Source organism: Pezoporus wallicus, unplaced genomic scaffold (assembly GCF_028554395.1).
Source record: "Pezoporus wallicus isolate ANWC-B61680 ecotype Strahan unplaced genomic scaffold, APGP_CSIRO_Pwel_v1 contig_227, whole genome shotgun sequence".
In the NCBI taxonomy this organism is placed as follows: domain Eukaryota; kingdom Metazoa; phylum Chordata; class Aves; order Psittaciformes; family Psittacidae; genus Pezoporus; species Pezoporus wallicus.
Window position 1 is genome coordinate 17,807,002 of NW_026635704.1, and position 26,790 is coordinate 17,833,791.

Here is a 26,790-nt window from a genome sequence, read left to right on the forward strand (position 1 = left end):
GTGATCAGCACATAGAATCATAGAATAGTTAGGGTTGGAAAGAACCTTAAGATCATCTAGTTCCAACCCCACTGCCATGGGCAGCTGTCCAATCTGGCGTTGAACACTGCCAAGGATGGAGCATGTTCTCCAACCTTCAGCAACCTCAAAACACACCACAAAAAAAATATGACTGCAGGTGTTTTCTTGGCATGGATTAATATGCCTCCTTTGAAGACTGGCATGTTTGTGTGGCTGGTATACTTCTGTAGAAGTATGGAAACACAGCTTTTTGAGTGTTATTGTCATCTGATGAATTAAGCAAACACTTGCTTATGAAACACCAGATTTAGTATACTGCTTAATAAATTAATGCATATGAAACAGCAATTCGTAATGTAAGCTTCCTTAGGCAGCTTCAAAAATCTGACGCTTGATCCAGTAATTCCAAAGAAATTTTAAGACTTTTCGTGTGCACAAACACTTCCAAGGAGAAAGGATGGAGAGCATCCTGGGTGATACATACTGGCAAAGGAGTACGTTGCTTTACTCGCTTGTCTTGGAACATATAACTCCCTACAGTCAAGAAGAGCAAGGGCTTGAAAGGTGCAGTGCTGTTTAAATAAATACTTTTCTTGCTTCCCCTGCACATTCTATTGTTGAAAGAGGTCAAAAGGTCTTTCAGGTACACAGTTTTGGGTCAGAGTCTAGGTGCTTGACTAAAAACTGCTGCACCCTCAAGAGCTCTTCAGAGAAGAAAAATTAACTGCTGGATTAGAATAGTGGGAGTTACTATGTTACTGTAGTAAAGCAGTAAATTCAGGAGCCTAATGATACCCAGCAACAGTGATGAAATACAGTGTTGGCTGCTGCTTTCTTTTTGTGGGTTGTATTGTTTACAGTGACTCGCTTAAAACAAGGAAGTGTAAAAAAAAAAAAAACCACAACCCAAACAAACCAACAAGCCATTCATGTAATTTGCAAAAAGGTGTAAACAGAATGTGCTTTGTAGTAATACTTGGAAATTAATAACATTTAACACTGAAGCTGACCTTATGATCAGAGTTGAAGCTTGGAAGGTAGGAGACCTGGCTTCTTTCTCTAGCTTGTACAAAGGCTTGCTGCAAGTAATAAACTAACAGACTAAAACTTGACAAAATGAAACTCGCCAAATATCTTCAGTTTACTCGTCTGTATGATGAAAGGCTAAAATTAGCCTTCAGGCAAAGAAACCCTTTTTAAAGAGTCACATTAGTGTCTTCCACAGTCCTGGGTCAGAGAAGACCCAGGCAGAATCGTTACTCTTGATTCAAGTCCAGAAACGGAACTACCCTAATTCATATGTCTCCATTTTGCCACACATTATTTTGGACCAGTTTGTGAGTGCTGGCAAAATTCCAGGAGTGCAGAATTGGGACTGGTGTTGTTTGTGTGCTTTGGGTAACATTAAGCTGGATATTTTCAAAGGAAGCCAAAGTCGTTCAGTCATAAGAACAACTTTGTAAGTGCTCTCACTTTTGCTTGCCTGCAGTACTTGTGCTTCCCGAGTGTACTGCTAGTCTGTAACTGTTTTTTACCTAGGGCTATACTGTATTTTGGTCTACTTTAATTTCCAGAAAGCCTTTGACATTTGTTGTTGGGTAGATATTGGCACCTGTAGTGGAACAACGCAACCAGTAGCACACTGAAGTGCTATTTATGCTTCATGTAGATCTGCGATAGATTCTTTATTACATTGACCTGACTTCCGTACCATTTCGGCATGATTATGAATGTGTCACAACAAATGAAGATAAAGCAAATAGAGAGTAATGGTTGCTCGAAGCTGGATAAATGCAAATGCATGGTGATAGGGTACTCATCCTCACTATAATAATAAACACCACCACTACCCTGGTGCTGTTGGAGCCATATTCTCTTAAAAGCTTTTTTTTTTCTTTATTATTGGAACACTCAAAATGTGATAAATATTTTGATATCAAAGCATTATTTATCCTCCACATACCCTAGCTGTCGAAGATAAATAGTGTAACATGCTTGTAAATAGTCTGATCTTTCTGCTTTCTTTTAACTGGCAAGAAGTACAAAAGGAAGTACAGGTGATACCACTGGTGCCTATATACTGTTTTATTCTAGGCATCTACTGTGAAACCTGTAGAATTCCAAGAAGTTTCCAGTGGCAATGTCAGCTGCTTTAGCAATTGCAGTTACATAATTTCAGTTGCAGCCTACACAAATTTGTCTTTAGTCACATTGCAACTGCCCAGGGAAAAGTGGGTCTTAGTTTGAAAACTACTGCTTTGCTAATACAAGTCAGATGTCTTCCACATTGCCTATGAAGGAAGTAGGGCAAACACCACTTAGCCAGAATTCTCCAAAATCTACCTTTTCTCCTTATTCTAGAAGAAGAAAAACAACTGGGGCAAAGGAGATTCCAGTCAAACGATCCCAGATCAGCATCCTGAACACAGAAAACTTCAGTTGCATTCTGAAGTTTCATTCATTATACACATTTTGATTGATTCATATTTACCCTCTAACAGGAGTTGATTGAATTCTAGTTCCCCTTATCAGCAGACTGAAAACACAGGAATTCTACAAGTGACAAACAACCCACTAGTGCCCTATTCACTGCATCTGGAAAGAGTGTCAAGTCCTGTTCAGTGAGGGTGAGGGGGTAAGATGTACTGTGCTAACATCTGTCCAAGGTATTTACTAACAACACAGCAAATATCACCAGTGGTGTACTGAACAGCGTGCTTCTATCCCTTGCAAATCAAATTCAGAAAGGGACAAATCCTCAACAGAAGAGGAACACAACACCACTAAGTATCATTACGAGTTAGTCATTAAATGCTCAGACCCCACAGTTCACAGCCTGTTTAGCTGTGTTTACAGTATGATGGTCAGTGTCAGGTCATGACACTGTCTTTCATTTGCTGAGCATTTCACTGCATGTGGTGACTCTCATCAGAACTGATAAGTAAAACCCTGCAAGAAAATAACTGGGGTTCGTTTTTCCATCTGGGCCAGCTCTGTAATCAGATTTACCGTATGCCTACACAGTACAGAGGATTGTGTGGGAAGAGGAGTGAAAGCCTGCAAAGTGAGGCTAACTTAATCAGAGCTTCTGCATGGGCAGAAGTTACTAACCCCAGCAGTACGTAGCATTATAGACAGGGGTGTGTCTGAAATCATCTTCTTTCCTCAGACAGGAATGCCTGTTAATGTTAGTCCTCTAATGCCAAAGTCCAATTGTTCCTTGTGTATGTAAGTGACTACATCACCTCTTGTGACTAACCGGTGTTTGCTAATGGTAAAAGGGGTGTATGCCCTTCAGTCACGAAAACCTGCCAGTTTCTGTTACAGCAGGGTTACGAGGTGAAGGACCTAAACGTGCATTTTTCACCTCCCAGGAGGACATGGCAAATGCCTGGTTATAATTTCTTTATCAGAGCTGCAGAGCTTTGAGTCACGCTGGGCACATGGGTACAGCACAGGTACCTGGCCTTGCTGATACCTACCCTCACGCAGCAGTACAGAAGTGGATGGCAGCAGCAGCATCACCTTTTTGAAGTCACAAAGTGTGGAACTTTATTGAACTCCCTGCAGTAGGAATGGAATTGGCATGCTCTGCTCACCTCTGGGTGCAGAAGTGTTCAGTGTGTTGATCCCAAATACGCTTTGGCACAAAGTAGCTGGGAGTGGCAGCTGAGTGCTTGCTCAGGTAGGCAGGCAGGCATCATTGGCTGAGCTTTCATCTGTTTCCAGAGCTGAGCCACTTTACTCAGAACAGCAAGACGAAAGAAAAGGTGCAAGTAATTCTAATGTGATACAGAAGTGTTAAAGCATATGCTCACATATTAAGTATGCGTGGTGTTATAAATCAGGGCCTTGTCTGGTAGCACTGGGTGTTCTGATCTGTCACTGGGATTTTATGCGCAAATGCACAAGCTTTAACTTTGATGCACAAGGAACACGGTCAGTACCCTGCCACAGTAAGCTGCAAAGACTGCTGCTAGTCTTTTTGCTCACTGTTTTTTGCATGCTGCCCTATGTGCACATGGTATATATTTCTCGTAGTAGTTTTACTTGTAAGAGAACCTGCCTGTACTGCGTGAGGAAGTGGCCCACACGATTTATCTCCTTTCTCTGTGAAGAAAATACATTCGTGAGTGGTTACTTGGGGAGTTTGGGCTAAAACATCATTCACAATACAGACGTCTGCAGGCTGTCAGGATGGATTTAAAGGGAGAAGGTGGGAAAAATAAAAAAGGTAATTTATAATCCTCACTGAATAGTAAACAGTGAGGCAGCTTCCTGCCATTTAGGACTTGCAAAAACTTCTTCCTAAGAAAAGAGTATTACAGGGTTTCTGACATGGAAAAATTAAGAGACACAGCAGGGGAGCAAAACTAGCAAAAGAGATCTGAGCTCCATAGTGATGTTTGGGAAATGAGGCAGCAAGGCTGATAGTCAGCTAACAGAAAGAAGAATCTGCAACGTTTTAATTAATTGAGTGTACATGATAGCGGTGGGTGGGAGACTGTGTTGTAATACAGGAATAAGCTAAACCACTCCCCAAAAGCAGATAAGGGTGTACAGGCCCGATTTCTAGCAGGTGGTTTTAGATATGCCTCAATGATACTCATTTATGTGGCATGGTACACACAATACTACATACAGTGCAAGTCAATGATGTAAAATTCTGATCCAAACCAGGGAGATGATTTGTATTCAGGACTTTTGAGTTCTTGAGTACTAACATGGTTATTTGCCTCTGTAGTGCTCTGTGGGTTAGAAAGTTAAAGAGTATAAGGAAAATGACATTTCAGATATAAAAGGAAGAAAAAAAATCATGTCCAGCTCTTTTAGACTTATTTCCCATCCTTTATGTAAGTTCTGCTACATTTTCATGTACATTAATTACTATATTTACAATTTGATGGCTTTGTTACATCAATTTGCCCAGATTTATTTGATTTGCGCTTGTTAATACATTTTTTCCTACAATAAACTGTTGTATCTTTGTGTATTACATATTAGATTCATATTCTTAAAAGTCACTGTTGTCACCCTTCACGTCTGATTTTAATGCCTGTATCAGGCTTTTGAGGCCTGAAACTGAGCATCACGCTGTTAGGTGGCAAAGTGATACCACAGCAACATGAAGTGGTATGATAAAAAAAATCTCAGTGAAGTTTGTGAAGAAAGGAAACCTGTCCAGGAGGAGCTGGAAAAACACATTAAGAAGGAAAGATCAGTAAGGAAGCTGGGAAAGATCTTCCCATCATGTTCAACAAAGGACTACATCCTTTTTTTTTTTTTTTTCTTTTTAATCAACAGACCACTCAAACTTCTTGAACAATATTTGCACTAACTTCCTGAGCAAAGGCCAGCTTCTGCACTATTGTCCCACAGGTTTTCAGTTAGAAGCAACCAAAACCAAAACTAAGCGTTGCAGATTCAGCTATTTTTATATAGTCTGTATCTGCTTATTTATACTCCCAAATACTTGTGGGTAGAGTCCTGTTTTGCTTGTTTATGGTGATTTGATAGACTGCCTTTTCATGTTTGGCAAAACACTGGGTGAGAAAACACTGGCTGGGAAGGTATTGCCAAAGAGATGGCCCAGCTACCAACCTCATGTTCTTGGTCTTTCCTAGAAACAACCAAAGAGCCAAGAGAAACTAAAAGACGCATGATACATCTGCTCATCTCAGGTTAGGAAGAACTGGGCAAGGGTCCCTGTGGAGTGGTACACAGCCATGGTGTCTGCCTCCTCCAGTCTCAACTTTGTATGAGGAACAGTGCCCATAAACAGTCACAGCCCATAGGCACCGCAATCCTCTAACAACTGTTACTCTCCAGGATGTCTGTGAAGTGATTACAGAGATCATAAATTAACAAATGATTCTTAAAAATCAACCTCTCAAATGCCGCAGCCCTGAAAAGGAAGAGGCTGCTTCCCCCACGAAACCACCGGAGCCAGCTGAAAAGTTCCGTGCTGACTGGCCCTACCGCCACCGGCCCCAGCAGCAATGGGGGCTGAGTTAAGCGGTCTTGCTTTTTTTTTAGGCTGTTGGGCTTTCCCCCTTTAGGTTTGCACCTACACCAGCCGCCCCCCCCCCCCCCCCCCCCCCCCCCCTTCCTTCCTTCTTCCTTCCATGGTGCATCGAGCCGTTGATGCTCCGGAAAACCACGGGGGGAATGGGGAACGAGACTGAGCCACCGCCGCGTCCTGCAGCAAAGCGCGCTACCGGCCGCCGCAGGTGCCGAACGGCCCCGGTGAACGCCAACCAAGCCCCATCCCCCTCATGGGCCCCGCTAACGGCTCTCCCAGCAGGCCCCGCGGCCTCCACGGCGCCGTTCCCCCGCCCGGGGCTGCTGGGAAACGTAGTGCTGCCACGGCGAGGCGGCAGCGCGGAGCAGCCGGAGCCAGCGGGCAGAGGGTTTAGGCCTGCTTATGGGAATGGTTATGGGCATGAGGATGGCGGCCTCCGCCGCAGCCCGCTCGCAGCCCCCTCGGGTGAGCGGAGGCTGTGTGAGGTGGTCGGGCCCCGTGTCCCACAAAATGGCACCTGCACGTTGGCAGCGGCCGTCGGATCTGGGTGCAAAGCTCCCTCACATACCTGCGGGCGGGGGAGCGGCAATGCACCAAGGGTGGCGATTGAGCAATGACAGCTGATAACGTGACAGGCATCCAACATAGTAACGTGGGTCACAAAATGTTTTCTCTGAGGATAGGGCTTAGGTGTGCCCCTGTGATGACACCTCCATGAGTGGGGAAAGCACCTGGGCACTTCGTGTGAGCAGGTTTCCACCCCTCACATCCACGGTGCCAGGAGGGCTCAATGTTACAGGCTGTGTTGCAAACAGACTTACTGCTCCCTGTTGCCACGGCTTGTATCTCGTTTTCCACATCTGTGATGTTTAAGGCTTGAATGATGTGTAATAAGCATGAATGAAATTCGGCTGAGAGGCAAAGTGCTCAAGAACAATTCACCCAGGGGCTTACTGGCTTGCTTTGTTGTTGGTTTATTTTTTCTTTCTCTGTTTTAGAGAAACAAAGAAATGAAGAGATGTTTCTTCATCTGCCAGATATTTATACTACATCCCGTTGTTCAGGTATGATAGGAAAGAAAACCCACCGGGGTTTATTTCATGTACTTCCCTCTAAACCTCCTTCATGTTTGGCAAACTTGCTTTGCCACGAGGAAAAGTGAACTATAAACACTTTGAAACTAGCTTGTCTTTTTAAGTTTTCCTCTGAAGCATTTATCATGTTCCCTAGCAAATTATTCCCTAGAACATTATTTCCTGATGGCCCTATAATAAAACAGAATAAAAATTTAAAAGTTTTCTGAGTGCTGTAGCTTGGATATAGTGACTGAAGAGGCAACAGTCATTAGGTGTTGCTGGAATTTACACATGCCCATCTTGTAACAAGATACACTGAGTGGAGCCAGAGAAAGCCACACAAAAAAACATGCAAGAGAACAACATTTCAGTGTTTCATGACTGAGAAGGTGGTCAAACACTGGAACAGGCTTCCTAGAGAGGCAGCCCAAGCCTGTCAGCGTTTAGCAGGCATTTGGACAGTGCCCTTAATAACATGTTTAAACTTTTCATCAGCCCTGAAGAGGTCAAGCAGTTAGACTGCGTGGTCACTGTAGGTCCTTTCAACTGATACATCCTATCCTGTCCTATCATTCTTATTCTTATCCTTATTTAATTCTTATTGTTTTATTCTTCTCTAATGTTGAAAGTCGGAGAATAAAAAATTATGTTGGGAAGTGTAGTTTTCATCTCATCTCTATATATTTGGACTTACATACTGGTCACATTAACTGCCTGTAAAATATCTACACCTCGGGACCATTGAATGTATGAAGGTCAGTGCAGTACATAGATTTCAGATTTGATAGGTTAATATGATTCACAAAAGAATCTAATTCTAAAGAAGATGTGTTTGTACTGGCATAGAGGAATTTACTCTGTGTGTAATTTTAATATTATGGCTAAACCTCCTACAAGTGTGAAATCTTAAGTGAAGGACATGTGGCTCCTTGAGTAGTTGAGCCAGCAGTTGTCTGTCCTGAACAGCTGAGCCAGTGTTGTCTGGTTTTCAGATGTAATGCCCAGACTAATCAGTCCTTCCAGCAGAGCCATTACTGGTCTGTCTGTTCTCAGCATCTTATCTCTGGTGTCCCTTTGTAGAAAGTCCCTCCACCAAATTTGCACTTTCATATGGTTTCTCCTGTTTCTTCTTTATCAGTGTAGCCTGTGAACTTCATCTGGTGTGTTCTTCCACCTCCTGCATAGATGTAATCATGCATTCCTTCATTTGTTTAGGACTTGCAGCAACCACAGTGAGAAGTACACACCAACATATTTACTGCCTAATGAAATGACGCCTTAATTTGATTTATTACCAAGAAAAATGGGACAAATGTAATAAGGAAGTCATGTGCTTTCATATTTGTGCAATTAAACACATGTAAAATACAGCAGGCAAGATTGTCAGAATGTTTTCAGCCTTACCTAACCTCACTACAGTTCCATTTGCTGGAGACCATCTCTTAAGGCCTGATAGAACTGGGTATGAATGTAAGACATCAGAGATGAGAAGGCTCAGGAGTGAAGTATTATAGAATCAGAGAATGGTTTGGGTTAGAAGGGACCTTACAGATCATCTAGTTCCAGCCCCCCCGCCACGAGCAGGGACACCTTCCACTAAACCAGGTTGCTCAAAGCCCATCCAACCTGGCCCTGAACACTACCAGGGATAGAGCAGCCACAACTTCTCTGAGCACCCTGTGCCAGTGCCTCACCACTCTCATAGTAAAGAACTTCTTCCTTATATTCTTCTTCCTGTCCAAGTTGGACAGAGCCTTGGGCAACATGGTCTAGGGTGAGGCATCCCTGCCCATGGCAAGGGGGTTGGAATTAGATGATCTTAAGGTCTTTTCCAACCCTAACCATTCTATGATTCTGTATCTAACCTTTTTTGGTTTAAAGCCATTTCCCCTTGTTCTGTCACTACATCTCCTTGTAAAAAGTTCCTCTCCATCTTTTCTCTGGGCTCCCTGTTGCTATTAGCAGAAGTCAAAAGGGCACGTTAGATTTGAAGCAGTATGTATTTGTTGCCTCATACAGGCTAAGATAACTATGTATCAGCAGTGTAAGTATGTATATCTACCTCATACAGATCAATGTAGTTTAGTAATAAAACATATCCAATCACCTTGTACAGATACACCTGTAAAATAACTTTATACTGTTGTTAAAAGGAGAATCACAGGAACATAGAATCGTAAGGGTTCCAAGAGAAAAGAAGGGCTCTTTTCCAAGCCAGTGTTCCTCTAGTCCTAAGTTTGTGTTCACATCTACCAGAGTTGCACACCTCCGAGACTTACATGTGCTAGAAAGGTAAGATTTGCTTCCCTTATGGGGTTATCTTTCTGTTGGTGCTTGTAATAAGATGTTAATTTTCAATTTAAATGTGTTCCTTTTCTTTTACATTTATTTTCCTTGTTTGTTATCCACATAGTCAGACATGTTGTATGCTCCACATTACTGTAATTTTTGAACTTCTTACATCTTTTCTGTAGAGCATTGTTCTTTGCTTACGGATTGTGTAAATGCAGCTTTTGAGGGCTTTCTCCTATAAAGACAAGAGCACAGTACTAGGTGTTTCATGTGAAAATTAGACACACTTTTACAAGTCCTGAGCACAAGCACATTACAGTTTCACAAGCTGAATGTTAAAGGTATCCATTAAAACTTATCCCATTTCTCTGTGTCCAGGTTTTATATTGTCAGTTTTACAACACAGAAACACAAGCTGAAGGTCAAAACTGAAAGTGGCTACTGTATTTGCAGGATGCAGAATTTTTCCCATATTCCATATCAGTTTCAAATGCAAACATATTTCTTTATATGGAAAAAAAATGTACACATTTTGTACTCTACAGAATAGCTTGAATAGGTAAAACCCAAGCTTGTTAGGCTTATGACTAAGTTTACAAGAACACCATGCATAAGCTCTTAAACCAATAAAACAGGGCCAACAATGCATTAAAGGCTCATGAGAGATAAACTGTCCTAATTTTTTTGAATGGGGTAGTCACACAAGGGGAGAGAGGATTCCATGTGGAAGAGTGAGAGGGAAGTGGGTAAGTTTGTGATTTGCAAAGCTTGGCCATTAGCTCAGTAATCCTTCCAGTTCCACTGTAGAAGAATCTGTTAACACATTGTCAGACTTGCTCAGTAATGTCTCTCATGCTCTTTCAGGATCTGCAGTTCTGTAACTTTCTCATCTATGAAAACCAGAGTGAAGAATCAAGGTACATGCTAATGCAACCTTAATTTTGCCACCTGGCATGGGCAGTAAGGAGTTGTCTGCTGGTATCCGTCTGTGTCCCCATCTTTAGATGATGCTGAATTAAGGGTTATGGGGATTAGCTGGAGGAGCTTGAGAGAGCTGTTATTGAGGGATGAGATGATCCACCCCAATTATATAATCAAAAGAAATCAAGAGAGATTCTCTAAGGGATACAGAATGGCCAACGCCAAAGTTTTATACCATGTTTAAGTGGTGGACTCCCATAGTCTTGTTAGGGCTGCTGATGTACGAGGGAAGAGGGGGTTGTGGGTGTCCATTGGTAGGCCTGTGAAAGTACAACCTTGTGTAATAGTTATGTGGCTGAGAATAAAAGAAATGGTTGTAAAATTTAACAGGGTTAATTCTGGGTACCAGATTAAATTTGAGTGCACAACTGTGTGGGAGGCTTTGGTTTAGTATGTCTCATGCAAACATGTGCTTAGATTTAGCAATGAGATAGATTCAGTGTCAGAGCCTCAATTCTAGAAAAATATCTATATTCTTTGCATATGCAAAATATATTTATGTGAATTAAATTACAGTTGCTCAAAGAAAGCAGAGCTTAGGTGTCTTCAGTGAGTAACTTAACTCACTATTGCCTAACTTCAGAAGTTTTAGTGACACTGAATGCAGTGCATGGTTCCTGTGTGATTCTAGTCTAATCCCTCCTCCCTATAGTACAGCTCTCTATAGTAGAACATGGATGGTGATCATACTTTGAAATAGCTAAAATATGTTAGGGCCAGTGAGGGAAACAAAAATTCAGTCTAACTCTGCCAGATCCTGCCAGCATACTGGGGACATCCCTCTCCTTTCCACTTCCCTGCTCACCTTACCCCCAGATAATCTTGTCCTTGCCCAGGGCAACTTTCCCAGCTCACCTTCTTTAATTGCTATTGAACTGTTGCAAGTGGCAAAGTTGTGTATAAGAAGCTGGCGCTTTTCCTCTTATGTTTTCTGTTGCTGAATGCACCATAGACACCAGTTTAGTTTGGGATTCAGTAGTTCTGGGTTAATTGATGTACCTGATATGCTCCATGTGGAGATGCCTCTTTGTAGTGAGGGGATTAGCTTGATTATTTTTCTTTGAGAATGAAAGAGTGAGACTCTTCTAGAGTTCAGCCTAGTGAATTTGTAGCAAGATCTGACAGAAACAGAGAATGCATGGCAGTAGCTAAATCACTATATTGATGGGGATAAATCAGTGCGTTGGGTGGAAAATGAGCCCAGACCAGTGACTGCTCAGTAATTTATGCACAGGTATGTTAACAAAGAGCTTGTGATCGTGATTGCTGTCCAAATCATGTATAACCATATAGGTATAAAATGCTCCAGGGATGTAAGAAATAAGAGATTTTCTGGCAGCAGCTTCTGGAAGGAACACAGCTGAGATCTGAGATTGCTTGTTCGAGCTTTGTCTACTCATCTGTGGTGTCGAGGAGACTTATTTAAATCTCAAGAAAGTGGACTGTACTGCAGTTTTGTCCTTCCCAGTCTGAGGGTTAAATTTGCATTGCCTTCAGTGTCTCTGCAGCTAAGATGAAAATAACTTCCATGTGTCACTATTTCTCTCTTTAAAAATAGTTGGAATTCCCTCTAAATTATGTTCAGTATTCAGTGTATATCCCCAAAATACAAATATCCCCAAGTACTTGAATACAGTTTTAATTTCTTCATTTCAGTATGTTCCTGAGTTAGAAGATCTACTCTCTTCTTTCTTCTTCAGTGATAAAGAACAGCAGTCTCCGAACATACAACCAGTGTCTTAAACTCCCAACACCTTTCTGAACATTATTTTTGATAAGTGTTTTCATGTTTGTGTTACACAGGCAAAGAAATGAGTGATGTGAAGTCTCTTCATGGGAAGCACAGGGAAAGTTGTGTTTTAGCATGGGTTGAGACCCCAGGATTCACATCTCAGAAGCCTGATTTCTGGCCACAAGAAGACATACTAACCAGGATGTCTTCTGGCTGCCCTGCTGGTAATCCCATCAGGAATATTTGGCAGAAGGACATAGAAGTTACATTTCCATACTTTTTTTTGAGAAGAGTTGTAGGAGTGAAGAGAGTTGAACTGAGGGAAATGCAGAATGCAGGAAGAATTGAGTCACTGTGGGCTCTGAGAGGCAGCCAATGCTTGGCCAGTCCTCCAGTGCTATCTGGAGAGGGTGCTGTCAGTCCCCAGCCAAACTGGCAGGAGGTATGGAGAGGAGACAAGAAGGGTGTGAACTGAGTATCCTGAGCAAGGGTGAACTGAAGGTATTTCTGGGTCCTGCCTTGGTGGAGAAGAGTTGAAAGAGTTGTACTGCAGAGCAGGAGAGATGCAAGAGAGGAGACTGAGTGCTGTGACAGTGCTGCTGAGGAGATGCAGGGCATTGTCCAGGAACGATTAATTGTGCTGCCCCTGGAACAGCTTATAATTTAGAAGCTCTGATTACCATTTAGAGAAAGGGATGAGAGGAAAACAAGGGTGGCACAAAATAGTTCTGTTTCTTTTTGTGATGAAGTGAGTTTTCAGTGACGGGCACAAGATCACATTAAGGGCCAGTATAGCTTTGCAGGCTCTTTCACCAAGAATGTTTTTGTTTCTTTGAAGATGAGATTACTGGATTCTGACAGAGCTGTCTGTCTCCATGGTAGCAGAGCAGGCTATGGAGGGGACAAATGCAAACCCAAGTTTTTGTTTTGGCTAATGCTGTTTTCTTAGGACTTGCCTGCATCAGGACACTCAGGAGTCTTGAAATAAGCTGATGCACAAATGCTAAGTTGCACTAAACCTTTACATTGATGCTCTCAGTCATTGTAACGTAGGTCACCATATCTTAGCCTACTGTAAAATAAAACTGCCTTTCTTCTGAATGAAAATGCAATAAAGCCTCACTTATGTACATTGACTAGTTAATTTGTCTTTCTAGAGATTTTTCTTAGTGCCCCATGTAAATGAAACCTTAAGTGAAGACAGGACTGGGGCCACATTGTTGGCAGTGAAGATTCCCAAGCTTAGCTGAGAGTGGTGTTAGGGTATGATAGGACTAGGCACCAACTTCTCCTTAGGAAGCCCTTGTTAACACAAATCTAAAAATATCTGCTTCTTGATTCAAACAGTCACATCTATTATAGGACATTTCAATCTGCCTTTTTGAAAAAGTTTATAGTGAGTGAGGCAATTCTAGAAATATTTGGAGGCTTCGTATTTCCTAGATCCCAGCCAGATTGGTTTCAGGCCTCATTATGGTAGGGAAACTATAAGACTGTCTGTCTTACTAGCTTACTGACAATTGCCAAAGACTATTACATATCAATTATCTAAAAAAATAGGGTCAGGAAGTTTGGGGAGATCCATGATAGGCAGATATACTTCGTTGGCAAATACATGTCACAAATACACAGGCACTTCTTTCAGTGTAGAAGGTCACAGTGGAAATTACAACTGATCTTAACGTTACAGGATTTATTGGATGATGTTTGACAAGGTACAGTGAATACGGAGGCTAATCAAGACAGAATGTCACAGAAGTGACTCCACTAACTGGCAGAGCTCAGAATTTTCTATTTTGTGATAATGGGCAGACACGTGACTTTGAATGTCTTGAATACTTGAGTTTAATTTATTCTGGTCTTTGAAAATATAAGAAGCTGCCAGAACATTGTATCAATGATCCTAGCTACAGGTAGTCTTGCTTACCCAGAAACTAAAAAGCATTTCTGACAACAAGAAATAAGATGATTAAGATCTTCAATCAGTTAAGAATGCTTTTCACACTTTTGCTGTTACTTTGAATTTTTATCTGAAAGTGCATTCCCACAGGTTAACAAAGGTAGGAAACAACCTTGTTCATAGGGGATGCTGACTGTATCTCAAAAGTTAGGTGAATTCTGAAGATGGAGATGTGAGAGAACCACAAGACTCAGCAATAGCTCTTTGGAAGATTCAGAGCTGAAGACTCACGATCTGCTGTGTTTGTCAGCCCATTTGAGTATGTTTGTGTGGACCTGGATAATGTCACATTCTCTAAAACAATGTTTCTCTAAGCCCTGAAGAATGTAAAATGGCAGGTAAAGAGAGAATCCAGAAGTATACGGGTGGTATCTCTAAACCAGAGCAGAACTGTATGAATTTTGAATGCTCTTTTTCCAAATTGTTAGTTGCACTCTAGAATGTAATTTTCTTTTTTTTTCACCAACAAAAAGAGTAATGGTTAAAAGAATTGGTATTAAAAATGCACATTTTGCTGAAACATTGAAAAAGTGATAAAACCCAGGAGATTCCAGCTAAAATAAAATTGTTGCAATGAAAAAAGTGAGGCAGAAATACTAAAAAAAAAGTAAAGAAATACATTATACACTGAGGCCACCTACTGGGTATTGTTGAATTAGCAGAGCAAATTGAGTCAGATGGCAAGAGTCCAAAGCAAGTAAGAGAATTATCTTGCTCTTAAAAATAAAAAGAGAAAAAACTACTCTTCCTAAAAAATCCCAAACAAACAAACAAACAAAAAAACAACCCACAAACCTGTGAAAAAAGAGATAGCAAATTTAGGTTCTGGAAACTGAGATTTTTTTTTTTTTTTCTAAGAAGTTTCAGAAAAAGAAACTGAACTTAATTGTTATTGCAGCTATCAGTCCTCCAAAGGGATGTTATAATTTTTTTCCAATGATAATATTGTCCCTTTTGCTCTAGTGAAAGTGTAATGGCTGAGCTGGTGCTCAGACTAATGCGACCCTTTGGATCTGGGTTTGGCTATGCAGGCTGGAAAGCATGTCTTCAACTTTCTCCTTTGTAAAATCACAGTAGGTTAATCTAAAGGAATCTCAAAGAAAACTTATAAAACAGGTAATTCCAGTGCTTTAAACTAGTCCCATTCAAACCGAACAGTGCAGTTCTATGATGATGTCCTCAACATAAAAAGGACATGGAACTGTTGGAACAAGTCCAGAGGAGGGCCATGAGGATGATCAGGGGACTGGAGCACCTCCCTTATGAAGACAGGCTGAGAAAGTTGGGGCTGTTCAGCCTGGAGAAGAGAAGGCTGCGTGGAGACCTCATAGCAGCCTTCCAGTATCTGAAGGAGGCCTATAGGGATGCTGGAGAGGGACTCTTCCTTAGGGACTGTAGTGATAGGACAAGGGGTAATGGGTTAAAACTTAAACAGGGGAAGTTTAGATTGGATATAAGGAGGAAATTCTTTCCTGTTAGGGTGGTAAGGCACTGGAATGGGTTGCCCAGGGAGGTTGTGAATGCTCCATCCCTGGCAGTGTTCAAGGCCAGGTTGGACAGAGCCTTGGGTGACATGGTTTAGTGTGTGAGGTGTCCCTGCCCATGTCAGGGGGTTGGAACTAGATGATCTTAAGGTCCTTTCCAGTCCTAACTATTCTATGATTCTGTGATATGGTAGGAAAAGTGCATTTTTATCTCTTGAAGTGTGGTCAAGAGAGTAGAAATGACTGATTATCATATCCCTGAACGATTCCTTTCAACTTAATCATTAAAATGAAGTTAGTATCTGGATTTGCTAATGTCAAGGTAAGGCAAAGTTGCTCCAAGAAGAACATAGCATTGGTATGCTAGTGCTTCTTATGCTTTAGAAAAAGGCATTGGTCTTATCTAGTTCTGTTAAAATTCAGGTTGCTTTTTTAAATTTAGTACTTATTCTTCAGCTTTAAGAGACAGGTTTTCCTGGACAAATTCATGAGTTCAGGAAAGTCTTTTGAGCCATATAAATGTCTGAGCAGAGTCAGGGGAATATGAGTGACTGTAACACACATTCAGCACTATCTTTATGAGAACTTTGTATGGGTGTAGCCTGATGGTAAAACTGCAAGATTTACAAGTGCTGGAGACTTTTGATGTCTGATCTTTTCTGCCACTTGACTAGCAAAATCCTGTCTAAGAAGCGGAGTATTTGGGAAAGGTGGAATTCCATCACCAGAAGATGCCTGCCTTTTAGGCACTTCTCCATTCCTTTTCCTTTCCACAGCCCTTCCCTCTGTTGGTGTAGATAAGTATGACTAACTAAAGAATGTATAGAAATTTGCACTGATTTCAGTGCAAAATTCACAGCAAAACATAATCTACACAGAAAACTCTTATTCCACCACCTGTATCAATACAATCTGTAGCAATGAATTAGCAGAAATGTCTTATGATTACACTAGATTTTAAAAGGATCAGGAGCAAAATATGAAGGATTTGGCAGAGGAATATTCTCCTTCATTTCAGTGTGGAAGGTGGCATTAGGTTACTTTAGACACTAATGTGTTGTGGATATTGTGATAAGCTCCACACAAGGTCCTACTGATGATCCCCCACTGGTGGCAAGAGCAGTGCTGTGGCCCCAGTCCTGCCCCTTGAACTCTAGTGCAGCTTCTTGGCAGGACAAGACCTTTGCATGTCCGGGGAGATCATGGTATAGGAAAAATGTGGTGCTCTGCTGTAAATGCATGAGAGATGGGCTTTGGTGTGTCAGAGGGGTGGCCAAGGCCTACTGGTGTAATTGTCCCAGGTAATGGCATTGGAGGGAGCACAACGTTTTCGCCTATATCCACAGCTCAATCAGACTCTGGAAAACTCAATTAACCAGAAGAGCTTTTCATCCAGTAGGGCAGGGCAAGAGTCTGCTGGGTTATACAGCAAAAACTTGGACAGTTTTGGCCTCAGTTGTCATGATTTCTGCTTCTGGCCATTTTGTAGCTAAACAGAAGTGGAGAATATAGAGCTCAAGAACTATTAAAAAAGAACAACGTAGGCATGATACAGACATGGCTACAGTGATGGGGAGAAATCTGAGTGAAACACATATTATGTGAACAAATTATATCATTTTTTACTCAAAGCAGCTGTGCAGTGCCCTGTGCTTGCTGATGCTGAAGCATCAGAAGGGGGGAAAAGCACTGTCAAGGCTGAAAGACTGCTGTGTGGTTTTCCAGGCATTTCACTGCAGATTTATAGTCGGTAAACTTGGCTTCTGAATTATAGGGATGTATTCAATTTTTTTTTCTGGCTTCAGTATGTTGCTTATTTTCTGTGTACAATTTTTTTTCTTCAGAAAAATTTCCAGTTCCTAGTGAATGGATTGTAGATTTAAGTCCTATTTTTTTGCCCTGATGAAAGCAATATGCTGGTCTTTGACTAGTTTGCAAGAGCAAATCTAGCTTTCAACACATGTGCTACTTGGTATGTACTGAAACTATCAAAGTGATTATGTAGTCACAGCCTCATAGAATATAACCAAATATACTCAAAGCTCAATGAGAGGCATTTGTCATTCTGAATCAGGTAAGAACAGACTGTACTGGCACTGAAGAGCTATCAGGTATCTTGTCAAGAGGCTGGCAATTTGTACAATGCTTGGAGAATACCCCACTTCACACATTCTTTGTTTAGAATGATGGTCTGAATATATTTGATGGAAAATATTAAGAAACTTAGGAGCTATACCTTGAAACTGCAAGTAGTATTGAATGAAAGTAATGCAGACAGTTATACAGAGGTCTCTACCATCTAAAATATTTAAATTCACTATTATAAGAACAGTTACAGTCATGGCAACTTTATTCTACTTTCAGTGTTTGATTTAACGGATATAAAATTATTAATGTTTTAGCTGAGAGGTAGTTTTCAGCACTGAAAATTAGTATTTGCATGTCAAATCTAAAATATTTTGGGACAAAAAATCTTTTATCTAATAGATTTTGATCTCACTGTAATGTGTTGGCTCTGCTATACAGTTAGTTTTACAAAAAAGTAAAACGCTGATGGAATCAAAAGCCTTTCTCTTACGTGAACTTTCCTGAATATACTTAATAAAATAAACTTTTACTTAATTACAATAACCATTATTCCTCATGCCATAATTAGTATTATTTCATAAACTGGTATTAGGCCAACTTTTATACATAAACCACAGAAACTTCTTCATAAACAGGTTATGTATTTAAAATATGAGTTTTGAGATTGAAGTATCTTTGTTGTTAAAAGAAGAATTCTATGCAAAACTAAATTCTTACTCAGTTATAATAGGTGTGCATCTTTGGATTAGCCATCATAAAATACTTACTGGAATACTAGAGTAGAAATAATACTGTTAAATATGTATGATGTTACTTTCTCTTGCCATACATTCTGGATATGTATGTATGTGGCCTAAAATAGTGTGTGACGGATCATACCTTCCCAAGAAAATTCATAGATTCTGATTTTGATGACACTGTGGAAGACCGTAAGATATACGATGTATGGTTATGTCATGTTTTTGGTAGAGCTTTGCTAGTCCTGTTTCTCTCATCTTCTGTTAACTTAATTTCCAAATTTATTTGTGGGCGTTTGTGTGCTGTTTAGTTTCTGTTTATAAGCCTGTATGGGATGGGCAAGGAAGGAGAGGTGCTGGAGTGGGTCCAGAGAAGCTTCTGAAAGGTCCAGAGAAAAAGTCTCATGGGGAGTGGCTGAGGGAATGGGGGTGATTTAGCCTTGAGAAAAGGAGGCTTGGGGGAGCCCTATCACTCTCTACAACTATCTTAAAGGAGGATGGAGCAAGAAGGTGGCTGTTGGTCTCTTCTCCCAAGTAGCAAGTGATAGGACAAGACAAAATGGCCTTCAGTGGTGCTGGGAAGGTTTAGATTGGATATTAGGAAAATACCCAATATCCTATATCCTGAGATATTCAGGATGGACATGAGGAAAAACTTCTTTATTAGACTGATAGTGCAGCACAGGAGAGTGAGTCCAGGGAGATAAAATAATCCCATTCCAATTTTCAAGGCTCAGATAGTCAAAGCCCTGGCTGACCGTGTTGTGTTGAGTGGGAAGTAGGGTTAGAAACCTCCAGAGATACCTTCCAGTGAATGTATCTATGATTCTGTGATAAGTCCCGTGAAAAACAAAGATGATTCTCCTGCTTGAAATGAAAGCTGGCAAAGTTCAGCTGCACTTACAGCCCATGAGTATTTTTCATGTGATTTAGGCATTATTCCAAACACAGTGACATCATTCACACAGCTCTGGACTGTACAGTGCTTCCAAAGAATCACTGCTGTCATTCTTTGGCTGTCGATAGATGTCTATATGGCGCTAATTTAAAGCAGAAATATCTACGGAGCCCCTGCAGTTGTTGTCCCAGGTTACTTGCAGATACATGCTGCATAAACAAGAATAGAAAACACCTCTGCACTGTGAGTTTTTGAAATAGTTCAACAGCAAGTGGCCCATGAATCACAAGAAGGAAGTGATCAGTCACCACAGCCTTCCCTGGCTCCTCCAGGACTGTGCAAAGATGCATCATACCCTTGGTTTTCATCTATCAGCGTCTGCATCTCTACTGGGAAAGAAAACAGCATCAGAGACTGACAACTCTTCAAAGGTCATCTATACTGTAGCATTATTAGTGGGGCTTGTCCTTTACCAGTCAGCACTCTCCCAAACAATGCATGGCCATGGTTTTGAGGACAGTCCAGGCCAGGGGTGGTTCCCTGAGGCCACTCCAGTTTTTTGAGGAAGAGAATTTAAGTTTGCAGACCTCAGCAACATGACATTCTATTTATCATTCACATGCTTTTTGCAACACAAAATAGTCCAAAGTTGTATGTACCTACAAAGAGTCAAGAAACACAGTGTGGTTTCTCAGGTGTCTCATTAGACATAAAGAATATTCAGTCAGTGGTAAACATCAAAGTATTGCTAGTAGGTTCAAGTACCATAAAGACTGCTCATCTGGTGTCTAAGATTATTTAAGAGTTTGCAGCTGTCCTTCTGATAAATAGGAAGCTGTAATGATATACACATTTGTACATACAGTGCATTTTGTTGCGAGTGTCACTTGATGTCTCCCAGATGTTTTAGAACAGATTCTTTATTCACCTTCTTCATACTACCCTTGATATTCCTATCTCTCTCCACACTGGGTTTATAAATCCTTATTTATTCTACCTCTTCTTTATAGGAATACCACTTTCTGGTTCAGAATTATCCATGCTAGGTTTCTCTCTACCTTTTTGATTTCTGCTATGCACTTTCACTCATGCTCTTGGTATTCGTTATGAACACAGTTGATTTTACTCAGTGGCATAACGACATTTTTTGTCATGTTCAGTGTTTATTTCCTAATAATTCATAGCATTTCCCTTTTTTTTGTCATTCAACACAGGTATTTGATGTTTGCCCTATTATATCTTTAAAATCTTACTCCCTACTAGTAATAGCTAATTTGGTGCCATCATTAAATTTGTATGCAAAGTTAGGATTGTATTTTCACTTATTATTTTACATTTGTTTACATAAATGTAATTTCCTCTGTGAAATATTTGTGTACTTAGTCACTCAATCTCCTGAGGCTCTTCTGTAGTTCATTTTCATCCCTTATGATGAATTATAGCTTCATCAGCGGCACACTGTGTTTCTTTGTCAGTCATACCTCTTTTTGTGGTCATTTTGGATATGGTGAACACTTTGGATCTCAGCACAGTTCCTAGAGATGCTCCATGTAGTCTGTGACAGTTGGCATTTACTCCTGTGTCTCCTGTTTTGTTTGTACAATGGTAATGACACAAGGGCTTTTCCTGCTAGCCCTTGTCAGTGTATTTTTTTAATCTTGTCAGATGTCCTCTTGGAGACGTTTTCTCCATTGTCTGTAGGCTTCTTGATTCTTCAAAGAACAATAAATCTGTGAGGCAATATAGTAACTTCTCTGAAGTGTATGAAATTCTGTTCTTATTCTGTATTGCTGGTGTCAGGCATCTGCAGAAAACAGGTATTGCCTCTGTTTAGTATAGGTAGAGATATATTGAATGACATGAATGGAGATGGACACCTAAAACAGTGCAGAAAAAGTATTTCTGGAATATATAATTTATTACTGATGAAAGTTATATTTTCCCATGAAAAAATTCCTGAGTAGTTATGGAGAGGCAACTACCCACTAGTAAACAGATACAATTACTTTTTGCTATTCCATTGCAATGAAGATGTGCAAAATATAAAGCAAGGCTACAGAATCTGTTTTGACCAGACAGTAGTTTGTCTGTGCTGTGAATAAGAAAGTAAAGAATGAAAAAGAATTGGAAAAAATATCCTGACAGGCTCATTATATTTAACTGTTCCTGTCACTAAATCTTCAGTCTTCATTATGATCAAGTAACTTAAGACATTGCAGAGCTCAGGTGCGGATGATATGTCAGCCCCCTCTGGGTTCCAACAGGCAAGAACTTACTCTATAGAAGAAATAGTATTACTTGATCTCAGGCCTGGCCATTGACCTACAGAGAAGTTTAGCTTGTGTGGCTAAATGTCACTTACGTAAATAGAAATGACTCCTTTTAGTATGTTCACATTCTCCCATATCCTCCCACAACACTTGAGATAGTCAGCTGTGAAAACAAGTTGTTTCCTCTGAAAGGGAAGGATGCTGGAGAATGTACTAAGTTGCTTGGAGTCCTCTCTTGCAGGCTTGCAGTGATGAGTACTTGCTAGATACTACTGGACTGTTCACATGTGTAGTTCAAGAACAATCTCTCTGGGATCTTCTTTATCATCAAGCTAAACTGATCAGGTGGCATAAACTCAAGTACTAGAAAGAGGTAAATGATACACTGTTCTGTCTTACTCCATACAACTTTGACGCTGTTTCTGTCTTGTTGGCTCTGTACTTGGACAAAGTTAGCCCAAGGATGAAAAACAGCTGTGTGAAACAGAACCCATGCAAAGAATCATGATGTGAGGAAAGGCTTTCTGAGGAGCACAAAATGCAGTCTACTTTGGAGCTAGTTGAGTCACATCTGTAATTGATCAACTGAATCTATAATTTAGAAGTCCTTTTACATTCCTTGATTGTGCTAAGTTTGGACACAGCATTACCCATGAGTAATGCTTTCTGTGAGCTTTGATTGGCTAGAAGACCCCATCCCATGCTGGCAGACAGTGACATGTTACTCAGTTGTTCATGCTTCACTTGCTTCCTGGCTGGTCTACAAGAGTCTGTTGTATTTGGTCACCAGGCTTTTCACCACTTAGAACAATTCACCTCCAATAAAAGCCCTCAGCCATGCTGTTTATTTTGAGTGTATCATCAGACCTGTCCTCAGCAGTCTACAATCTCTTCCCACAGAAAACTCAAAAGCAAGATTTGGTCCTTCTTGTCTCAGCAGGGTTTTCTATGATGGCCAAAAAGCATCCAGAGCTTAGTGTTGACAGCTGTACTCATCTGTTACTGCAGACCATTCCCTTTGCTGTCTCTCTCCACCTCAGTAGGGGTAAATGCTGTCATAAAAGTCTGTTCAGGAGACAGAATGTTCTCGGAGACCACTTTGAGACTGTGAAATTAATTTCCTTGGATATAAGGACAGTTACAAACCTGACCTTTCATTCAAAGTGTGAGACACATTTATTTGAGCTTCTCTATCAAAAACACTGAGGCAACATAAATCTTTATAATCAAACCAACTCTATCAAAAGATGACACTTCACTGCCCTATCATGTTCCCTTGGGAAGAAGATGAAAGAACAAACACCTGCAACAATCAAGAAGTAGTCATGCTGCTTAACGTGTTTTGGAATGACTCTCTGATGCCACGCTAGTGAGTGAGGTATAGTGAACTCCTGCAAAGCTGAGCAGAAGATTGCTCAGAGCCTGGTTCCCGTGCTATAAGCTGGTCCTGATGCAACTTTGATACCTGCTCCATTAAGCAATGTGTAAATGGGGTTGAGAAAGTAAATGCACCCTTTCCTTCAAACACACTTGGTTCTTCCATTTGAAGTTGGCAACACTGTCTTAGGTCATTTGCATTCATGCATTCAGATGCAAATGGTGAATACTCAACATTTTTCTCTTGTTGAAGTTTTTATGATTGAGGCCCAAACCCTGCAAAACCACAAACCAACCCCTAGTTATCCTCTGTGCTTAGCCCCAAACTCCTTAACCACTGAATTCCAGTCTCCACTCCCTCTACCAGATGCCAGAATTTTTGTAAAGCTTACAGCTTCCTTTATCCATGACAAGAGCTCTTAGGCAGACTTAACCAAAACATGAATGAACACAAATGAAAGTGATTGTAATACAGATAGGAAAGTGCAAAGACAAATATTAATAAAGGAATAAAATTAAATGAAGGTAGTGCCCTTATTTTTCTCTTCTGCCTTTCATGAGAGTTCATCTTCCTCCCTCTTCTACGTCTTGACAATTCAGCAGAAACCTAAATATACTTAACATGTAAGTTGCAAGGCATTTTAGTGATAAACAGAATTGTGTGCACTTAACAGAAGTATGTGCAGTGCATCTTGTGACAGAGATTCCTGTCAGAGTTTCATGAAGGACCTGGGACAGACATTTCCATGTCTCATTCTCCATCAGATATAAATAAATATGGACTCTGTAGAGGGACACTTTTTCTACTGGTCATACGTCATTTTGACCATTGCAGACAGTGCCATGGAGACACAAGTTCTAATTGATACTTACCACATTTTCTCTAAGAAAAAAAAAGTACATACAATTTTGTAGCACTCCTGTCCAGAAACATTTGGAGTTTCACTGGTAGGTCCACAGCTTAATTCAAACAACCTAACTCATAATACTAAAGGCCGGGCTGGAGATTACATTTCTGGAACCTTAGGTAATAAAGAAAGTATCAAGGCTAGCCACTGTTGATTGAAGCTTATTTTATTTTAGAGTCCAAGCAAATTCCAGAGTCACCACAGAATCTTTCCCTGGCACTTTTCTTATTCCTTGTATGTTCTTACCCATTCCCAGTGAGTCCCAGTACGGAGCCTGCAGTTGCCTGGTGTGCTAGGAGCCGCTATCCCATACTACAAAAATCCACTCTGTTTGTGTGCCATCTTGGCTTTCCAGCTTCTTCAGGGGCAGGACTGCATTTGGGATTGATCAGCTGAAAGGTAAGTTAGCAGAAGACAGGTACAGCTGATAGATGTCCATTGCCCTTCACAGAGGCAAGAGCTTGCTTGGCAATGAGAATTTTCCCCAGGTACTCTCTGCTACAGTTTTTAGAGATCAATAAAAGACCAAGACACTAAATTGCGTTGGAATTGTCTTCAGTTACTTTTATGCATCTAGAATACTCTGTGACAGGAACTAACATTCTCTGTATTTCAATGTGAAATTACTGTGTGTGTTATTTGACCTTGTGCATAACTGTGTGCATATCTGCACACACTGGTGTGGAATTTGCAGCTGAATGCCATAGCATGAGGAATTCCTTTTGCAGTTTCTTTCTATCACACTCTAATTTGAGAAATCACAAGTAGGTAGAAAAACAAAGATTTTTTTTTAGAATACTCATTAAAAAATACGTAAATATGGTTAAAGAGGAGAAACTTCAAGGCAATAGTTTTTTTTTGAGAACATGGGGGTTTATTTGTTTAATAGTTGTTTATATCCGTTGAGAAAACTAGTTTCTAGAGAAGAGGGAAATCATGCCTGCTCCACAATAGCATATTTCCTCTTTCTTACTTGATTCTTTATTTGATTATATGCTTTTTAGTTTTTTGCATTCAAATGTTTTCATGGCCTATACACCCACCACAGCCCCATGCATCATCAAAACAGAAGGCAAGAAATTACAGACAGGAGAGATTCTCAACTATTTACTGACAAATAGAGTACACAGTTTCCAGAGTTTACAGAGAGATTAGTTAAAAATAACCTTGTTTGAAAGTACTTATTTTACTGTTTTACATGCAATGTGTAAATATATACTAAAATAACTTTCTTTTAGCATTTAATAGGGAAGATCTGCAAGTTCAGCTAGATTTAGCATGAGTTATTTGCTTTATTTAAAAAGTAAATAAATTTTCTACGTATTTGTGTAAATATTATTTATATATTATATATATTGTTTCACAAATAATGTAATAGCAAAAGAATAAAGAGCAATATTCACAGCATTATTTTTTTTAGCAGACCTTAAGAACAACATCCTGAAAAATCTTCAGCATTATACAGAAAATGTTACCTAAACAAGGACTAAACCTAAATAACTCATTAATTCTGCTAATAATAAGAGAAGAAGTTTAAGTTGCTAGTACCAATATTTTAAAGCTGTCTAGTCCTAGTCCTTCCTTTTCTGAACAATGATGTTATCTAGGTGATTGAAAATCCCAAAGTAATTAAAAATGAGCATTGTTTCTTTCCTTGGTGCAAAATTGAGATGTCAAGTACAGAATTTCTGTCAGTCCATGAAATTGTAGAAATCACCTTCTCCTTCCTCATCCTCAGTAAGCCGATCTAAACTCAGAGTGGTTAAGTCACACTTCATGGTATTTCTTTAGGTCTCCAGCTTTCATTTTCATTTTATGTTTGTAATGTTACACAGGAGACACCAATAATAGATGACCAAGAAAATGAGGTTAGATGCAATCACAGAGATTGCTAAATTACTGGCATTTAAGATCTTCAGAGCCATTTGTTTTCAGTCATTTCTCTTTCATTGAGTGACTCTTTAATGAACTGAATAATTTCACTCAATGAAAGACTGCAAGGTGAATGAAAGAAACTAGCATCACTTTTGAAGATGCCAAACAGGATACATTTTTAGTTAGCCCTGAAAATATTATATGTTCCTGTCACTAAAAGTATCTGATTAGCCCTTACTTATATCTAAATTCCCCCCATATTAAAATAGTTATTGAAATATGCTATTTAGCTATTACTGTAATACTATCTTCTTTGGTAATAAATTTGACGATCTTGCATTTACATTTCTGACACCGTTCTCCATGATCTATCTGACCTTCTCAGGTTGCAGATGAAGAAGAATCCTCACTTCAGTTGAACCCTGTAGTTGAGAGAACAGTCAGTAACAGAGGCTTTGGAAACCAGGAATTGTTGATTCCTCCCTCGGAGGGCATTTTGCCAGAGAATTCTGCTTGAGACGCGTGGAAATTCTTGAACTAAATATATGTGTGCATGGGACTGGAAAAATATATACGAAGCATGTGTTTCTATAGGAATCCTATTCAGCTAAAGCATAACAAGATTTGAAAACACTTTTTCTTGGTAACTCAGATTGGAAATGACCATAAGCGTGATAGTCTATCAGGTTGCACATTTTTACCAGGTTTTTAGCAATCGATATTTGCTAATCGATATTTGGCAGAGAAAGGAAAGAGACCATGAAGAGGAAAGACACATTCTTAAGTGCTTAAGTAAGAGTGTGCTTGTGTTTTTCCACTTGAACTTCAAGCATGATCTTTCTGACGGCATACTGTACGTCTGAAGTAGAAAATGAAAAAGTGCACCTGATAAAATAAGGAACGGGCATTAAAAAAAGTGTGAAGTTTCACATTCAAGTTTCCTTATTTTAGAGCAAATGATTTCGGTATCGATTCTCCAGTCTCACAGAGTTGTCCCCTAATAAAATCTGTCAGAACAGCTGCAGACAGTGTGAGCTTTTAACAATGAATAAATAGCACTTATTCCAGA

At 40.1% G+C, this 26,790-nt stretch overlaps 1 long non-coding RNA gene across 1 annotated transcript; it reads left to right on the forward strand.

The window, feature by feature from the left end:
- The first annotated feature begins 18,295 nt into the window (after window positions 1-18,295).
- Window positions 18,296-26,790, forward strand: LOC130592816 (uncharacterized). The gene is made up of 2 exons (XR_008970671.1): window positions 18,296-18,903; window positions 26,107-26,790. It is a non-coding gene; the product is annotated as an uncharacterized LOC130592816 (long non-coding RNA).